The 20,440-nt window shown below is 42.6% G+C and overlaps 1 non-coding gene across 1 annotated transcript; it reads right to left on the reverse strand.

Moving 5' to 3' along the window:
• Positions 1-1,821: 1,821 nt before the first annotated feature.
• LOC114809516 lies at positions 1,822-1,959 on the reverse strand. The gene has a single exon (XR_003757295.1). It is a non-coding gene; the product is annotated as a small nucleolar RNA SNORA7 (small nucleolar RNA).
• Between the last annotated feature and the right edge of the window lie 18,481 nt (positions 1,960-20,440).

A 20,440-nucleotide genomic window follows, 5' to 3' on the forward strand; every position in this document is an offset into this window, starting at 1 on the left:
ATTAGTGATTTGTTCCACTGGCCTCTTATTCATATTTATTCCCTCACTCTTATTTTCATAAGTTTATATTGGCTTTCTCTCCCATTAGGTCATAGCATCTTCGAATGCAGAGATCAGGTCTTTACATCTGTGTTCCCCAAGTGCTTACTCTAATGCTCTACACAGTAGGTGCTCATTAAAAACTCTTGTTATAGATATTATTCTATGCAGCTGTATCTGACAACTCCATAAGGGATCGGGAAACTAAGGTTGTATTCAGCAACTCGGTACCTTACACCACCTAGGAAAATCCTCAGGAGCTACTATTATTTGATGACTGTATTCTAGAAGCATGTATGCACTTACGCAAACACCGACATATATGGACACTTGCAGTTTAAGTGCTTGAAAGAATCAGCAACACACTGTGGTCTCTGACAAAGATCACCAACTAATCTGCTTCCAGGAATCCCTTCACACAACCAGAGATTGTCAGCGGTTTCATCAAATTCTGCAACACAGGCAGCACACTATGCATTGACTCAGAGATAAATATAGATATAGAAAATGAAGCCAAGAAGACAAGCAATAATAATAATAATGACTATGATGGTATTTGTTAAGCGCTTACTATATGCCAAGCACTGTTCTAAGCCCTGGGGTAGATACAAAGTCATCAGGTTGTCCCTGAGAGACTGAGTCCTGTTGAAAGCGATTGAAGTCCAAGACAGTCAATGGTATTTGTTAAGTGCTTACTACATGTAGAGCACTACACTAAACACTTGGAAGAGTAGAAGCAGAGTGGCTCACTGAAAAGAGCCTGGGCTTCGGAGTCAGAGGTCATGGGTTGGATTCCCGGCTCTGCCACTTGTCAGCTGTGGCAAGTCACTTAACTTCTCTGTGCCTCAGTGACCTCATCTGCAAAATGGGGATTAAATGTGAGCCTCACGTGGGACAACCTGATTACCCTGTATCTACCCCAGTGCTTAGAACAGTGCTCTGCACATAGTAAGTGCTTAACAAATACCAACATTATTAGAAGCAGCATGCCTCAGTGGAAAGAGCACAAGTTTGGGAGTCAGAGGACATGGGTTCTAATCCTGGCTCTGCCACTTGTCTGCTGTGTGACCTTGGGTAAGCCATTTAACTTCTCTGTGCTTTAGTTACTGCATCTGAAAAATGGGGATTAAAACAGGGAGCCCCACGTGGGACAACCTCATTGCCTTGTATCTACCCCAGCACTTAGAAGAGGGCTTGGCACATAGTATGTGCTTAACAAATACCATCATCATCATCAGTTACCTCATCTGTAAAATAGGGATTAAGTCTCTGAGTCCCAAGTGGGACAACCTGATTGCCTTGTATCTACCCCAGCACTTAGAACAGTGCTTGACACATAGTAAGTGCTTAACAAATACCATAATTATTATGACAATACAGCAGAAGGACCTTACAGTCTAGAGCCAAACCAAACCAAGCCAAGCAACACCAAACTAAACCAAGTCACACTCAGAACATTTTAGGTTCAACTTTGTGCAAGCCTGGGTGATCTGAACCTACTACAGATTCACTTCCAACTTCTAAACCAGTTCCTCCAGGACCCCATATACCTTCTTGTCTTGTTTTATGCTGTCGAGTGATCTCAGACCCATAGAAACACCAAAGATACATCTCTTCCAGAATGCCCCAAATCCATCTGCTATCCCTCTGGTAGTATATCCATAGAGTTTTCTTGGTAAAAATATGGAATTGGTTTATCATTGCCTTCTTCCAAGCAGTAAACATGAGTCTCCACCCTCCACTCCCTCCCATGCTCTTGCTGCTCAGCACAGGTGAGTTTTGACTTATAGCAGATTGCCTTCCACTCGCTAGCCACTGCCCAAGCTAGGAATGGAATGGGTAGGCCTCTGCTTGACTCTCTCTCCTATAGTCGAGACTGGTAGAGTACTGGAAACTCTCCAGTTGCGATCCTGAGAGGGAGCTTATGTGTGATACTCAACAACAAATATCAAAATGAGATTATAAACACTAAAAATAATTGTCCTTCATAGTCATAATACACCCCATTGGCAGTTCGATCAATCAAACAATGGTACTTATTGAGCACTTACTATATGCAGAGCATTGTATTAAGCATTTGGGTGAGTATAATATAACAGAGTTGGTAGACATATTCCCTGCCCTCAGTTCATCTATGAGTGCACTGTGGCTGAAAAGTCTGATGTGGGACCCACAATCATGGTCACATTGTACACACAAAAAGGCTGTCCTTTGGTTTGTTGTTATGCTTACTGTTTGCAGCATCTGTAGCTGTTTCCCTTTTCCCTCCCTCTTTCTCATTCTTTAGGAAGATTTTGCTCAGAAAGAACCATTCTTTCTTGATAGCAGTATGCTATACTGGTCCATCCTCACAACTGATTCACAGTTTTCAGCTGGGATGAAGCATTGTCTGAGGATTCATTTTATTGTGTCTTAAAACTGTTTACTCTACCCTCTTTGCTTTTGCTTTCCCAATTTCAGCCCTCTAAACATCAGCTGTTTGGGTGTCCTGGGGCCACTGATTCTCCTAATATCACCCAACCCAGGTGCAGCTAGGTTAAGGTGAGCATAGCTTCAGTGCTAGAGAAGTATCTATGTTCCATAACTTCAGCATTTGTGATCTTGTCTTCACATTTCATACTTCTTGTCCATTAATGATACTGGAGGAAGTGCTTCAGAAGCCAGATGTGTCACCCCTTTGGGGTCCAAGTCTCACAACCCTGGAGAAGTTTGGATAAAACTGCAGCTCTGTAGATAATAATAACAACAACAATAATTGCAGTATTTGTTAAGCACTTACTATGTACCAGGCACCCTACTAAGCACAGGGGTGGATTCAAGCAAATTGGATTGGACATAGTCCTTGTCCCACGTGGGGCTCACAGTCTCAATCCCCATTTTAAAGATGAGGTAACTGAGGCGTGGAGAAGTGAAGTGACTGTCCAAGGTCACAGAGCAGAGAAGTGGTGGAGCCGGGATTAGAACCCATGACCTTCTGAGTCTCAGGCCTGTGCTCTCTCCGCGAGGCCACGCTGATCTTTAATAATAATGTTGGTATTTGTTAAGCGCTTACTATGTGCAGAGCACTGTTCTAAGCGCTGGGGGAATCAAGTTGTCCCACATGGGGCTCACAGTCTTAATCCCCATTTTACAGATGGGGTAACTGAGGCCCAGAGAAGTGAAGTGACTTGCACACAGTCACACAGCTGACAAGTGGCAGAGCTGGGATTCGAACTCATGACCTCTGACTCCAAAGCCCATGCTCTTTCCACTGAGCCACGCTGCTTCTCATATCTTTAGTTTGGCTTGGAGACTGATAGCATAATGCCATCATTCTCTGTTTGACAGTCTGTCAAAGGACAATTAGGGAATTAAGCCTACTGAGATATCGTCAAGGTTTGTGACACGGGGCACATAAGGAGAATGGAAAACCCTAGAACTCCCAAGCAGTTATTATGGACTGAAATGAAATAAGAAGACTGAAATAAAAGAGGGCAGAAAAAAAAGTATTAAGGACATCATGAAGTACAGGCTGATTATGTGTCATCGCTGAGAACTGTTGAAAGATAACAGTGGCAATATGTCCAGCCTGGCAAGCAGTAATCTGGAATGAGGCTTAGGAAAAATCGCCATGGCAGGAGGCAAAATTGAAAACAGGGCCAAAGACTGAAGATAGCAAATGAGATGATCTTTTTGTATGCACTGTGGAAGAGAATGTCAGTCATAGATTGATCTTTTCAGCCACACCCTTACCCATAAATGATACATCTCACCTCCAAAAGTGTCACCTTCAAACCAGAAAGATGGTGTTCTCTATGCTTGCATATGTATAGTTTTCAGTGTATTGCCATTTGCAAGTACTAATATGACCATGGTTAAGAGTAGGTTCTCAAAGGAAGTGTGTGTATGTAGGTAGTCCATTTTGAAGATAAGTGGAAATATATATTCAGATTTAGACACAACAGTTTATCCAGTGAATTGGAAAAGCCTCACAGAATGAAGGGTTGTTTTTTTTAATAAAGAATCTAACAGTTATAAATTTTCTAATTCCTCCAGTTTCCCTGCTAAGTACAAGCCACCCAGAAATATGTTAACATGTTTTTTCACTGGAGCTGAGCTACTCATGAGTAGGCAAAGATGAATTCTTCCAGCCCAGAGAATGATATCATATATAAACCATATGTCAGAGTCTTCACTCTTTGCCTTATTTTCGTTAATAAAGTTAGATCATCAAATATTTGCACCTTGTGCTATCATTTATAGGGGTAAAGTCTTGATATAGTTTCAAATCCATTAGCTGCTTAATTGGCAAATTTTACTAACACAGAGGCTTCCATTCATAAGTAATCATATTCATGAAGCTATCGATCACAACTGTTTTATTATGGAGCCTCTCCAATTATAAGAGAGGCTTATCATGTTTATTCTCCTCTGAGTGCTCAGCGTGTGGAATAACAGCACAAAATCTTCATTATAAAAATAATCAACAGAAAGAAAAACAACCTCATTGTTAACACATCCGTGACTCGGCTCTGCTTTCAAACTAGAAAGGGTGCCGGGTGCTTTCAAAGAGATTGCTTTCTAAAGAAATCCCATTAAGAGCCTGATAGAGGAATTGCTGCTATAATGTGTAGAAAGGAGTTCTCCGTTAATTATGCTCTAAGAGTTGTGTGGGTGCTTGTGTGTGTTTGTGTGTGCGTGCGCACGCGCCCGTGTATTTGTGTGTCTATGCCTTCCCAGAGCTGGAGAAAGCAGAGAATGCACTACCTGAATAGCAATTGAAAGAGTGAGACTTTTCAGCTGCTGTTTCATTACAGAGAGCAACTATTCCTGTGTGTGAGAGCCCCTGACTGCATCCTACCCTGGTTCGGTAAGTCCCCTCGCTGACGGAGCAGCCAATTGATTCGGGAAGAGAGAAGAAATAGTCTCGATGCCATTTCCCATCCATTCGATGTAAAGATTGGGGAAGAAATGCGTTTGTTCTTTGCTGGCTGGTTTTGTTGGAAAGACAATTAAGGGGTTTCTTGTGTGTGATCTGGAGCAAGGCTGAAGCCAGGCAGAAAAAATAACTGGTTGATATGATGTGTTAGTTTTTCCAGAACTGCAAAAAAGATCCTTTTTTTTTCTTTCCTCCATGGCTTATTTCCAGTGTTTCATCTCAATGGTTCAGACAGGCAGAGAGCATAAGGAAATGATCGCTTGGCTTTTGAAAATCAGAACTTTTGACCCCAGAGAATCAGAATGAGTGGAAAATGGGCTTTACATGTAGGCAAGCTATGTTATAGGTTTCTCGGGATGACTGAACAGATTTTCTAAATTCAGAAAAAAATAATCCCAATTAATGTCCACCCTGGAAGGGCTGATCGGGTGTCGTTAAAAGTGAGACCAAGGTGCAGGTACTGTTTGCCAACTCTAACACTCCATAAAACGATGCCAATTCGAGTGAGTGTACAATTTCCCTAGACACCCACATACATTCCTGGATATGTGCATGCCTGTGCATAAATGGTCAGGCAACACGTGCAAATATAAGTGTGTGGATTCTCTGTACTTGAATAAACAATTTATTAAGTTTATACAAGTGCCTAAAGTTTACAAAACAAGTGAAAACAGATAAAGTTGTGCAGCGTTGAGCTCTGCCAGGGAACTCTTCTGTCTTAGAGATACAAGGCACACGCTTGATATAGATAATACATCAGTCAAACCCCCGAATTACTATAATCAATACATTTGTGGACAGAACCACTTACTTCAGACAGTGCAAGGGTCGTTTAGGTGGGAACCCAGAGCCTTGGATAAGGTCTGAATCTTCAGTCCTCATGGGATCCGTCTGCCTATCTGATGAAGCAATCCAGCCCGGCAGGAGCCAACTGATTCCCCCTAGCCAGGCAAGAACACAGAACACTCATCACTTACTGACAGTCTAGGTCTCCGCTGACTACAGCTGTGGATCAGCTCATGTGGATGAGCCAGCTATATTTATAACTACGGTGAGGGGAGGAAAATAAATACCGGTGATCCTAGGGGCCCATGTATCCTTCTAGTCATCTGTTGATCTTCTGCCCTGGTACCAGATGTGACAGGTCGGTGGTTTCATTGTCAGTCTGCCTCAGTGACTCAATTTAGTCTAGGTGAGTTTCATACCTACTGTCTGGTCCAAGGGGATTACTTGATTTTTGTGATTTTCTGGTTGGCAAAGTCTTTTGCAGAAATTAAACAGAACCGGTAGGAATCATCCAGAGAGGCACTCTAGGCAAAAGCCCAGAATGGAATAAAATGCCCCTCTTTATACCACATCATTTGGCTTTGGCTTGATAGACAAATTGCATTTTGATACTCACCCCAACCCCACAGCACTTACATACAGATTCTTATACTCTACTATTTCCTCTATCTGTAATTTATTTTCATGTCCGTCTCCCTTTCTAGACTGTGACTGCTTTGTGGCAGGGATTTTATCTACCAAGCTATTTTATTGTACTCTCCTGAGCACTTAGTACAATGTTCTGCACATACTAAGTGCTCAGTAATACCATTAATTGATTGACTGATGGATTGCCAGTCAGAGCAGCTGAATTGCCAACCAGAGCAGCTGAATTGTTTAGTGAGCGGGTGTAACTAGCCACACATAAAAATGATACTTTTGTTCCATGTGCTAAAGTCTTTGTACCACAAAATTATTTTGCCAATAAGAAAAAACATCACTGCTCAAGTTGCATCAATCCCAGAAACAGCATGACCTGCTGGGAAGAGCAGAGACCTGGGACTCAGAGGACTTGGGTTCTAATCAGACTTGGGTTCTACTTATGGGTCTGCCACTAGATTGTTGGGTGACCTGAGACAAGTCACTTCACTTCACGTCTCTGTGCTTCAATTTCCTCATCTATAAAATGGAGATTCACTAACTGTTCTCCATATCCCTTAGACTCTGAGCCCCATGTGGGATAGAGCATAGGACTGGGAGTCAGAATGTCATGGGTTCTAATCCCGGTCCGCCCCTGTCTGCTGGGTGACCTTGGGCAAATCATTTTACTTCCAGTGCTTAGAACAGTGCTTGGCACATAGTAAGCGCTTAATAAATACCATCATTATTATTTACTTCTCTGTGCCTCAGTTACCTCATCTGTAAAATGGGGATCGAGTCTGTGAATCCCAAGAGGGGCAGGGACTGAGTCCACCTCCATTTGCCTGTATCTACCCCAGTGCTTAGTGCAGTGAGTGACACATAGTAAGAGCTTAACAAATATCATTATTAGAGAAGCAGCATGGAGTAGTGGATAGAGCAGGGGCCTGGAGTCAGAAGGTGATGGGTTATAATCCCTGCTCTACCACTTGTCTGCTGTGTGACCTTGGGCAACTCACTTAGCTTCTCTGTGCCTCAGTGACCTCATCTGTAAAATGGGGATTGAGACTGTGAGCTCCACTTGGGACAGGGACTCTGTGCAACCCAATTTGCTTATCTCCACCCCAGCAGTTAATACAGTGCCTGGCACATAGTAAGCCTTAACAGATGCCATAATTATTATTATTACAACAGTCACGGGTCATGCCTGAAAAACTCCAAGTCCATATATCACCATACAGTCTACCCAACTGATCAACCTCACATAATTAATTTTGGAATTGAGTCCTTCAAAAGAACACACTCTGAACCACTCTCTTCTGGGCTGAAGTGCTTCAGAATCATTTCCAGCCACAGATTTCTGTATCCACCACAGGAATTGATTTCCAAGTTACCAGAGGCATCTTCATCAGAAATTCCCTCTGTGTTTCTTCTAGCTAGCCAAAAATTTAAGATTCACAGAACAGAAGATGTAACACAATTAAATGCTGACAAAGAATTCTTGTAAATGATGTTTCTAAATTTTCTTCCATTTTTATGATAATAACTGGACCGCTTTGTGTTTACTAAGGACTTTCCCATTGGAATTTTCTGTCTTGTTTTTTTTCCCTACCGAAGTTCAAACGAGGATAAAACTGGACAGTGGATCTTATTTTTTAAAAAAATTTCCCATCCTTAGACATGCATTCATCAGCAGAATGGTGTAGTCTCTAGAGCCTGGGTCTGGGAGTCAGAAGGTCGTGGGTTCTAATCCCGGCTCCACCACTTGTCTGCTGTGTGACCTTGGGCAAGTCATTTCACTTCTCTGGGCCCCAGTTACCTCATCTGAAAAATGGGGATTGAGACTTTGAGCCCCACATGGGACAGGGACTGTGTTCAACCTGATTTACTTCTATCCACCCCAGCACTTAGTACAGTGCCTGGCACATAGTAAGCGCTTAACAAATGTCATCATCATTATCATTTTTATTATTATTATTATTGTTATCGTTCAAGGGTCAATTCACAAGAAAACTGCAGCCCAGGACATTTCTGGCCACTTCCTAGGGAAAAAATATGGTACAATTTGCCAATATAAAGATGGACCTGACACAATTCCAAATTTTCTTCCGACCCGAGACTCCAGATGAGATCAGCCAGATTGACAATGTTCCTCCTGACCTCTCCTGTTCATTCCTGAAGCACTACACTTCCCCCTGCCCCAGGGTCCTGAGAGCAGTCTATCTATAAGGCAACAAGAAATGGACACCCTCTCAAGAAACAAAAGGAAAGCCTTTTCTATTGATTTTTAATGTAAAGCTTTCCACAACTTCAGTAGGTTGACGAATATCCAGAATCTTGATTAATCTATGTGAGCAGCCAGATCTCAGAAATTTGGGCTGAATTACAAACACCACCATTAGAGTTCCAAAAATGTTATTGCATATCCATAGAGATTGACTCAGACTCCCAGAGCTGGAGGAAGCTTGCGGAGTAATAAGAGCCATCCAGGGAGGTGAATTTCTCAACTAACCAAGCCGGTTGATTATCATTATTCCTATTAGTTTATAATTATCATCATTATTGTTGCTATTATCACACTTTTTAAACACTATGTGATGGTCACTGTACTAAGTGCTGGGGTAGATACAAAATAATCAGGTTGGATACAGTCCTGTTCACAGTCTAAGTAGGAGGAAACTGGGGCACAGGGAAGTGAAGTGACTTGCCCAAGGTCATACAGCAGACAAGTGGAAGAGCCAGGATTAGAACCCATGTCCTCTGATTCCCAGGCCCTTGCTCTTTCCACTATGCCCAACCAGACTCTCTCCATTTTTGATGCTTTCTTTTTTTCTTCTTGTTTAGCAATCTATTCCTGGAGAACAACGGTCCACCATATCCTCCCACTGATACTCTTCCTAGCATTGAAGGAAGTGAAGTTTTTTCTTTTCACTAAGCAAAACAACTCCAATCACATTTGCTTTTTTTTCTTTCCTGGGACTTATTTTTCCCTTCTTTAATTGTTTTTGCTGGTCTTCAAAAAGGACACACAGATTTGTTTAATGACAGCATGATACTACTGATTCATAGTCAGTTCTGGTCCTCTATGGGCACCAGGTCTGGCCTTGAGTCTAGACAGTCCTTCCACAAACCTAATTTACAGCGTTTGCTTTTTGGTCCCAAAGTTCCTTATCCAGACCTTGTCTACTGATTTTCATATTGTCTTTGAAGAGACATTTTTTTCAATTTGCCTAAATAGCTCACTACGGACAGATAACATGTCTACCAAGAGCTTAGTACAGTGCTAAATGATTGATAGAAAGAACCTAATTCCTGTTTTTCATAGGGTTAATAACTAAGTTGTCCCCCTACCATCACTCATTAAATCAGGAAAGGATCATTTTACTCTGTACTTCGAAAGCACCTAGTACAGTATATTGCATCAAGCAAGAGCTCACTAAATGCCATTACTCTGACTCAATCAATCAATAAACAATAATGATAATAATGGTATTTGTTAAACGCTTACTATATGCCAGGCACTGAACACCTATAGTGTGCAGAGCACTGAATTAAACACATGGGAAAGTACAATAGAGATTGTAGACATTATTCCTACCTTCAAGGAGTTACAATATTGAGTGGGGGACAGATGGTAAGATAGAGATAGAAGGAAGAAAGGAAAGGAGCTTTGTGTTAGAGTTTAAATATAGGATGATGTAAGATATGTACATAAGTACTATGGGAGGTATTCAACATGGCAGAAAGCAATGTCGACTAGTGGATAGAGCACAAGTGGAGTTGGAGGAACTTGGTTCTAATCTGGGCTCCACCACTTGTCTGCTCTGTGCCTCAGTTATCTCATCTCTAAAATGTGGATTAATACTATGAGCCACATGTGGGACATGGACTGTTTCTAACCTGATTATCTTGAATCCAACCCAGAACTTAGTACTGGGTTGGGCACATAGTAAACACTTAACAAATACCATAAAAAAGGGCTATGGGAGGTATTCATTCATTCATTCGATCATATTTATTGAGCGCTTACTGTATGCAGAGCACTTTACTGAGCACTTGAAAAGTAGAATTCAGCAACAGATAGAGGCAATCCCTACCCAACAACAGGCTCAAAGTCTAGAAGCGGGGATACAGGCAACAAAACAAAACAAGTAGACAGACAATAGACAGGTATTAAGCATGGGAGGAAGCAACGTGACCTAGTGGATAGAGCATGGGCCTGGCAGTCAGAGGATCTCGATTCTTATCCCGGCTCCACCACATGCCTGCTGTATAAACCTCGGCAAGTCATGTCACTTTTTCTGTGCCTCAGCTTTCCTCATCTGTGAAATGGATATGATAAGACTGTGAGTCCTATGTAGGACTGAGACTGTGTCCAACTCATTTCCCCCAGAGCTTAGTACAGTGCTTGGCACATAGTAAGCATGTAACAAATATCATTAAAAAGTAAAAACCCATTAGTTGTGATACACAGTGTTCAAGTGGACAGTTGGGGGATTGGCCTTGCCAGTGATCAGGAGTTTAGATTAGGACCCTACTGCTAGGTCACCATCAACAGGAGGAATGGGAAATTGACCTTGGGAGATTTAAACTGGACTCGCAAAGGTCAGGGCTTTAAACACTAAATTTCCCCCCATCAAAGCAAGTGCTAAGTTTAGTCCATAAGAAAAACCAAGTGAAACAACCTGTCCTTATTGGGTAACTATCTCCTGCCCAACCAACTCTCCTCCTGTTGTGATCCTCTTAGTAAATAATCATTTTGAAAGCATTAGAGGCTTTGAAAGGATGTTTTTAAATTCAGGACTCATCACCTAATTTTACATTTGAGAGACATTAAAATGCAATATTTTAAAACGCAGTTCCCTGAGACTCTCCCTTGTTCTAAAAGCATAATTAAGAATTTTACGCATGGAAGACCCCTGCTCTTATCCAGTGAGTTTTAAGAAAAACGCTTCAGGAGCTCACATAAATCTGGGCCACAGGGGTTCTCAGGGTGTTGCTTCCAGATAGGGGCCTGGGCAGTGCTCAGTTTTTCAAAGATTCTGACAAATCCATCAGTCTAACAGTAGAGGATGGTCAGAGATTTTTGGGAATTCACCATCAAGAAATTTAGGAAATTCCAACCCTATGCCTTCTTTCCCCATTTACAAGTCTTTCAAATGTTTCTTTTTTCTACTTCTTTGTCTAAAATCTGATTTTGATATAGTATCATAATGGAACAAACAGCCCAAATAAGATCCCAGTTTGCCATTGAGTGGCCCTTTGGGTGGCTTCTTGGGCAAGTTCGGCACAATAAACTCCTTGTGGGCAAGGATGGCAGCTATCAACTCTATCGTGCCACGCTTTCCCAAATGTTTAGTGCAGTGCTGTGCACACAGTGACTGCTCAAAAAATACCCCTGATCGACTAAAGCACCTGCATGATGGGACATAATTTCATTTTCTGCCTGGATGCTGGGTGTGGTCTGTGATTTGAGCTGTGTTTTGATTCCATCGCCAGGTTCAGTGGGTTGTAGTTCCCTCATCACCACGTGTTTACGACTCAACTGGACAGTTGTTTCCTTACTTGTCAGTCAGTCATATTTATTGAATACTTACCGTGTGCAAAGCAGTGTACTAAACTCCAGGGAGAGTACAATATAGCAATAAACAAACATATTCCCTGCCCTGTGCAGATCTACTGGCAAAACTCGGGAAGGAGAGAACTTCTTCCTCTAGGAATAAGCAGAACACATGATTTCACCTCCTTCCCAGCACTGTGAGAAGGGCAAACAGAGGAAGGAATTAAGAGTGTTTTTTACCTCAGGAATCAAACTTGAAGGGGTCCCCACCTCCCCACTTCTTTACGCTTCCAATCCCTCCTTCTCTCATTCCTCCCAAAGCAGCCTGAAATATGTTTTAGATTCAAAAGGTCCACAGAGAAACAGACACTCAGGAAGGGGTTTCCCAGGAGAGGCCGGAAGCTGAGCCAAACACAGATATCTGTACTGCTGATTGACAGCCTGAACCTGGTCTTGACAGGCAACCACAAATCCAGGTGCTTGCAGAAGCGAAGAGAGCAGGGATGGCAAATTCTTGTTGAGACCCCTCCTGACCTGAATGCCCCCTTAACCCCTTTGCTCCTTTGAGAGCTATTCCTTCCTTTCCTGGGCAGCAGGAACAGACATGGGGAGGGGGTAGCACTCTATGGTTGAAGCTCAAAAGAATAGAGAGCCCAGCTATCACCAAACCTTGTCTGTTCCTGTACACCGAATCCCAAATTGCCTTTCCGTTCCCCTTTCCATTGGTTTTCAGGTCACACACCAAGAGGATGATGTTTGGGAAAGATTTTTATTCTCTGGGCCAACTTGTTTTGAGTGTGTAGGGTTCTCTATAGGCTGGATCTTTCACATGCAGATTTTTTCATTTGAATGGCATGGCAGTGTTGACCCTGTATTTGGTGTTTTACAAAGCCTTTTGGTGGTGGAAGCAGTCAGCAGTGGACAAAAGGGAGTGTGTTTATCAACTGAATCCTCAATAGTTGTTCCCTGCAGTTGTTGAAGTAAAATTTGCACAAATAGGCCTTCACCACAGACCTTTGAGAAGTTTAGTTTGAGAGTGAGTTAAATCACATGGGGTTCGGTTTTAAAATGAAGGAAAAAAAATAAATTTCTCCCTGAATTCTGGGCAGTGGGTGGCAGAGATGGAGAGCTCATATTTGGTGAATTAGAAACTTAGAAAATTAGAAACTTCTGCCAGTTAGGACTTCCACCAAATCATAGCTGGCATCTGGGATGAAAATCTGATTTCTAATCTCTGCTGAGCAGCATATGCTGGTGGTGACACATATATAGAGAGAGAAATAGAGAAGAAAAAGCAGATAAGATAGCTCTGTGCCCTTTAAACTCAATGCTGATATTTCTGACAGTGAACTGTTAGCTGTGCATGCAGGCAAGCCTAAAAAGGCAGACCTTATTCCTAACTCCCTCCCCATTCTGGGCAGGTAGGAACCATCAATTGCTGTGCTGTGGCATTTTCTGGCACGTTGCTCCATGCCTTCCCTGAGCATCCTCATCTTCCTGAGAATGTGCCCTGAAACCTTGCTCCAGTTCCTGACTGCTGCTCACCAGGCTGTTCTGACAGCTGCTGCTGTTTCCCAACTGTCCACAGCTCAGCTGTCCCATGTTTTGTTTTGGTTAGTGGATGCTAGTGCTAACCTTCTTGCTGTGCCTAGATCTCACCTATCTTGCACTGCAGACCCCTAGCCCACATCCTACCTCTGGCCTGGAGCACCCTCCCTCCTCAAATCTGATAGACGATTACTCTCCCCCTCTTCAAAGCCTTGTTGAGGGCACATCTCATCCCCATTTTTTCCTTCTCCCACTCCCTTCTGCATCACCCTGACTTGCTCCCTTTGTTCTTCCCCCATCCCCTCCCCATAGAACTTATGTACATATCCATAATTTATTCATTTGTATTGATGTGTGTCTCCCCCAACTAGACTGCAAACTCACTGTGGGCAGGGAGTTTGTGTGTTTATTGTTGTACTGTAGTCTCCCAAGCACTTAGTATAATGCTCTGCACATTGTAAGCACTCAATAAATATGATCGAATGAATGAATGCATGAATGTTTCTAATAAAACACCTTCTGGCCTCTCATCAGCCACCTGAACCCAAACATGCTTAGACCAAGTTTCACTCATCTGGCAACAATACTGTTCATACCCTCTCTGTCCATTGACTTGTTTGGTCGAACAAAACCGTGTTTTGGTCAAACAGTGATTTCCTCCGAAGTCTGCACTGGGGGCCAGGAGATCCAGGATTTAATCCCGGCTCCTCCACTTGCTTGCTAGTAACTTCGAGCATGTCATTTAACTTCTTCATGCATCAGTTTCCTCATCTCCAAAAATAGGAAATAAATACCTGTTCTTCCTCACCCTTAGACTCTGAGTCCCATGTGGGGAAGATTCGATGATCAATCTGTTTATCTTGTATCTACCCCAGTGCTTAGCACAGAGTCTGATACATAGTAAGCGATTTAAAATTCCACATTTGTTATTTATTGTTATAACTAAGTATCTATGAGAGGTGGACATTGGGCAATTATGCTCTGTACCCTGAGTTTCTAGACCATAAACCCAAATGGCTTAGAGACCCTCTTGGACATGAGCCCACCCTAGGGCAGGCATGGTGCTTGGTTCAGATTGAGAGTCAGAGGACCAGGGTTCTAATCTTGCTCCACCATGTGCCTGCTAGGTGACCTTGGGCAAATTACTTAATTTCTCTGTACCTCAGTTTCCTTGTTGGCAAGATGGGAATTTAATACCAGTTCTCCCATCTATTACTGTGAGCCCCATATGGGCAGGTACCTCTTGCATGTACCCCAGTGCTTAGTACAATGCTTAGCTCATAGTAAGTGCTTAACACATTATCATTATTATTACTATCATCTGCAGCAGCAGCATCACCATCATCAGAGCAGAGTGGATAGAACACGAGACTGGGCATCAGGACGTCATGGATTCTAGTCCCGGCTCCGCCACTTGTCTGCTGTGTGACCTTGGGCAAGGTCACTTTACCTCTCTGTGCCTCAGTTACCTCATCTGTAAATTTGGGATTGAGACTGTGAGATCCACGTGGAACAGGGACTGTGTCCAACCTGGTTTCCTTGTATCTATCCTAGTGCTTAGTACAGTGCCTGGCACATAGTAAATGCTTAGCAAATACCATTATTATTATTTTTCTTATCATTAGTATACACTGAACACCTAATGTGTGCAGACTGCTGAACTAGGGTCCTGGGAGCTACAGTAAAATCGAAGACACAATCCTTGCCCTCAAGGGATTTACACGGTAATTTAGGGAGACAGGCAGATTCATGTCGTACCCCTACAAGTGTAACAAAAGGAAAAGAATAGAATAAAAAAAACTACTGGTATTTGTTAAGCACTTACTGTGTGCCAAGCACTCTTTGTTCATTCATTCATTCACTCATATTTATTGAGTGCTTACTGAACACTGTTCTAAGCACTCAGGTAGATACAAGGTTATCTCAGGTTGGACACAGTCCACGGCCCACATGGAGCTCATAATTTTAGTCCCCATTTTACTGTTGAGGTAATTGCAGCAAAGGTGAGTTAAGCAACTTGCTCAAGGTCACAGAGCAGACAAGTGGCAGAGCCAGGATTAGAACTAAGGTCCCTTCTGACTCCCAGGCCCAGGCTCTAGCCATTAAATCATGCTGCTTCTAAAAGATGCAACGGAAAACAACAGATGCAAGCAAAATTTGAAAAGATAAATGAAAACTAAAAGGAATCACTGGGTAGAAGTAATAAACTTGGTGGCTGCTGAGATAAAAGATCCAGAGAGATGGAATCAGCATGGCTTAATGGAAACAGGATGGGTTTGGGAGTCAGAAGTTGTGTGTTCTAATTAGAAGTTAATTAGAATCTAATTAGAAGTTCTAATCCCGGCTCTGCCACTTGACAGCTAAGTGACTTTGGGCAAGTCACTTAACTTCTCTGGGCCTCATTTACCTCATCTGTAAAATGGGGATTAAGACTGTGAGTTCCATGTGGGATAACTTGATTACCTTGTATCTACTCTTGTGCTTAGAACAGTGCTTGGCACATAATAAGCGCTCTTAACAAATACCATCATTGTTATTATTATTGATTACCTAGGGTGACTTTTGGGGAGACTTTAAGGATCTGTCCTAGGGCAGCTCATGATCCTCAGGACTAGCCCAGAATTGTCCCAGTCTCCTAAGAATTAAGGTAATCCCCAAGGAACAGAGATAAACCCAAATTCCTCTAGACTCTCAGCTCCTTGTGGGCAGGAAACATGCCTACCAACTCTCTCTGTTGTATTGTACTCTCCCAAATGTTTAGTACAGTGTTCTGTACACAGTAAGAGCTTAATAAATACCGCTGATTCATTGGTTGAATTCCCACCTGTGTATGTTTGCCAGTGCTCATTACAGTGTTCTGCACACAGTAAATGCTTAATAGATGCCGATGTTCCTACTAATAGTAATTGTGGAATTTGTTAATCAGGTCCCTCATGGGGCTCATACTCTGAGAGGATAAGTTTTGAATCCCCATTTTACAGATGAGGAAACTGAGGCACAGAGAAGTTAAGTGATTTGCCTAAAGTCATACAGCAAACAGGTGGCAGAGTCCAGATTAGAACCCAGGTCCAATGACTCCCAGGCCTTGACTCTTTCCACTAGGCTTGCTGCTTCTCCACTAGGAGACCTAACTCTCACCCTAACTCTGACTCTAGCATTTACTAGGGGAAAGAAGGAGGGTGAATTGCCAACCTCCTGTTTGATTTCAGATTTCCCATCTACCTTGGGGTCTCCCAAAACCTGTTCTCCCTCCTGCCCCCCACCGTGACCTGATGGTTTTTGTCTTCAAATGTAAGAAGTGAAGCAAACTCAAAGCTGGGTTAACAGCCCCCGAAAGTGAGGATGAGTGAGTCTCTTTCCTGGCAAGTCACCAAAAGGGCATATTTAAGGGCAATTATAGCTTCAGTTATTTCATGTTCTCTGCAAGTGTGGAGCAAGGGATGGTCCAGAGAGCATCAAAATGTTACTGCTGGTAACTGTGTCCTTCCTCTGACACCAAGCTTCTGGTAAATTTGCTTGTTAGGGGCACCTCTGGGCTCTATTTGGGGCTGGGCAGGCTTGGGATATATTTCAGATTTTCTTTTAAACTGCTGAACGGCATTAACTGCACAACTCATCGTCTTTTTCTTTTCAATACAGAAAATCAGTCAGTCAATCAATGCTATGTTTAAGAGCATTGATGCTGTGTAGAGCACTATATAAAGTGTGTGGGATTATACTACTCAATTAATAGATATGATCTCTGCCTTCAAGCAGCTTACATTTGAGTGGGGGAGACAGATGCCAAAATAAATTACAGGTAGGAAGGAGCAACTGAGTTAAAGATACATACATCAGTGCTGGGTGCGGGGAGGGGCGTACCTAACTATAAGGGATGAAACTAAAGTGATTTAGACATTTAGAGATTTAAACATCTCTACTTGGATGTCCAGCCATCACCTCAAACTGCACACGTCTAAAACAGACCTCCTTATCTTCCAACCCAAACCCTTTCCTTCCCCCGACTTTCCCATCACTGTAGATGGCACCACCATCCTTCCTGTCTCACAAGCCCGTAACCTCAACATTATCCTTGACTCCTCTCTCCCATTCAACCCACATAGTCTGTCCATCACTAAATCCTGTCATTCCCACCTTCACGACATAGCTAAAATCTGCCTTTTCCTCTCCATCCAAACAGCTACCTCCTTAATACAATTACTCATCCTGTCCCTGATTACTGTATCAGCCTCCTAGCTGACCTTGTTTCCTGTCTCTCCCTACTCCAATCCATACTTGAATCTGTTGCTTAGATCGTTCTCTACAAAAAAATTCAGTCTGTGTTTCTCCCCTCCTCAAGAGCCTCCAGTGGTCTCCATCCACCTCCGTATCAAATAGAAACTCCTTACTATCACCTTTAAAGCACTCAATCATCTAACCCCTTCCTACCTCACCTCCTTGCTCTCCTACTACTCACTCCAAACTACTCACTGTACCTCAGTCTTGACTATCTCACTGCCAACCTCTCACCCACATCCTGACTCTGGCCTGGAACATCTTCCCTCTTCATATCAGACACTCTCCCCCACTTAAAAGCCTTATTGAAGTCACATCTCCTCCAAGAACCCTTCCCTGACTAAGCCCTAATTCCCTTTACTTCCACTCCCTCTTATGTTGCCCTGACTTGCTCCCTTTGTTCACTCCCCTCCTTCATCCCCAAAGCACCTATAGACATATCCGTAATCTGTGTAAGCTCATTATGGGCAGGGAATCTGTCTGCCAATTCTGTTGTATTGTACTTTCCCAAATGCTTAGTACAGTTTTCTGCACATAGTAAGCACTCAATAAACACCACTGATTGTTTGATGCCGGTCTCCCTATCTAGACTGTAAACTCGTTGTGGGCAGAAACTGTATCAGCTATATTGTTATATTGTACTCTCCCAAGCACTTAGTACAATACTCTGCATACATTAAGTGCTCAATAAATTGATTGATATAAGTGCAGAGGTGAGGCAATAGCAGGGAAAGAGAGTGGGGCTACAAAACATTATTAGTCAGGAAAGGAGGAGGGACTGGGATTTTAGGGAAACTGCGTGATCTACTGGAAAGAGCACAGGCCTGGGAGTCAGAGGACCTGGGAGCTAATCCCAAATCTATCAGTTATCTGCTGCATTACCTTGGGTAAGTCACTTCATTTATCTGAGCCTCAGTTTCCTCATCTGCAAAATGGGGATTCCATATCTGACCTCCCTCCTACTTAGGCCTTAAGACTGATTTGGGATAAGGACTGTGTCCATCTTGATTAACTTGTATCTAACCCAGGTCTTTGAATAGAACTTGAAGCACAGTAATCTCTTAATCAATATTATCACAATTATCATTACTATTACTATTATTCATTTAGTAGGACTTTGAAAATAGGGAGAGTAGTGGTCTGTCAGATGTGATGTTCCCGAGTCCATAGTCTTCACTCCCAATTCTCTCCCACTAATTTGGAATTTCTAGGAGCTGAGTCGGCAGAAGTGAGAATTGTGGGAAGGGAAGATCAGCAAGGTGAGGCAAAAGTGATGCAAATAGAAAAAATGAGCCAAAGATGAGAAATGAGCTCAGGCAAGGTTGCTGATAAACTCCTCAATTTCTTCTGGCTCACACAAGCTAACACTCTTTCCTCTTCTGTATCTATTGCAACAAGCTGTGCCTTCCTGTTCATAGCTCAGTTCAGTAGTAGCTCTATATGGCACACACATTGCTTATCTCAAAACTGGAAGAAAGTAATGTAGCCTAGTGGAGAGAGCACAGGCCTGTGGTGGAGTGGTCAGAGGACCTGGGTTCTAATGCCAGCTCTGCCACTTGTCTGCTATGTAACCTTGGGCAAGTCATTTAACTTCTCTGTGCCTCAGTTTCCTTATTTGTAAGATAGGGATTAAATACTTCTCCCTCCTACTTCCTCCTATTTAGACCATGAGCTCCAAGTGGGACAGAGATTGTGTCCAACCTGATTACCTTGAATCTACCCCAGTGCTTGGCACATAGTAAGTTTTTAACAAGTACCATAAAGAAAAAAGAAATATCCCCCAGAAGCATTTTGAGCAATGGTAGTGAATAATTTGCTACTGGGCATCTAAAAGCAACTTTTCTAAAAGCCTTCTTTAATGGTTCAATGCAGAACTGTTCAGAGGAAATCACTTAAAATACAACAAAATGCAGGGCAAACTCCAATCAATTAGGCAATGCCGTCTGGATTAGAGAGCCTTCCTGATGCTGCATTGGAAAAGTCAGTGCAGCACATAAGGATTTTCTTCTCCCTTTGTCTTAAAAATATCCAAGGCTCTTATCCAATTTTACTCATCTCTTCGCTCCCTTCCCTTTCCTTTTACTGCATGCAAAAATCAGTGAAATGTGAAACACAAAATAAAGGTTGTGAATACATTCCCTTCCCATCCAGAGAGCTGAAGGAGTGGAGAGATCAGAATCTTCTGATTCCTATATATTATTTCTAGCCATGTTTGGGCTTGAAGATGAAGCTGCCAATGATCATATTCCATTCCTTGTCAAGCTCTTAATGTAAAGATTGGCTCTGCTGTCCTGTTTCATGCAACATACAAAATAGCCATTTTAGCATCCACATTCTTGTCAGTTGTAATGCAAAAGTTGGCAGAGAGCCTGGGATAGGAAATAGTATTTATTGACATATTTAGAGAAGCAGCATAGCTTAATGGAAAGAGCATGGACCTGGGAATCAGAAAGACCTGGGTCCTGATCCTGGCTCTGCCACTTGCTTCCTCTGTGTGACCTTGGACAAGTGACTTCACTTCTTTGTGCCTCACTTACCTCATCTGTAAAATGGGCTTTAAGACCATTAACGTCATCTGGGACCAGGACTGTGTCCAACCCGATTTCTTTGCATATATCCCAGCGTTTAGAACACTGCCTGGCACATAGTAAGTGCTTGACAAATACCATAAAAGAAATAGGAACCCAATATGTGTG

The sequence above is a fragment of the Ornithorhynchus anatinus genome, chromosome 2, assembly GCF_004115215.2.
Source record: "Ornithorhynchus anatinus isolate Pmale09 chromosome 2, mOrnAna1.pri.v4, whole genome shotgun sequence".
NCBI lineage: Eukaryota > Metazoa > Chordata > Mammalia > Monotremata > Ornithorhynchidae > Ornithorhynchus > Ornithorhynchus anatinus.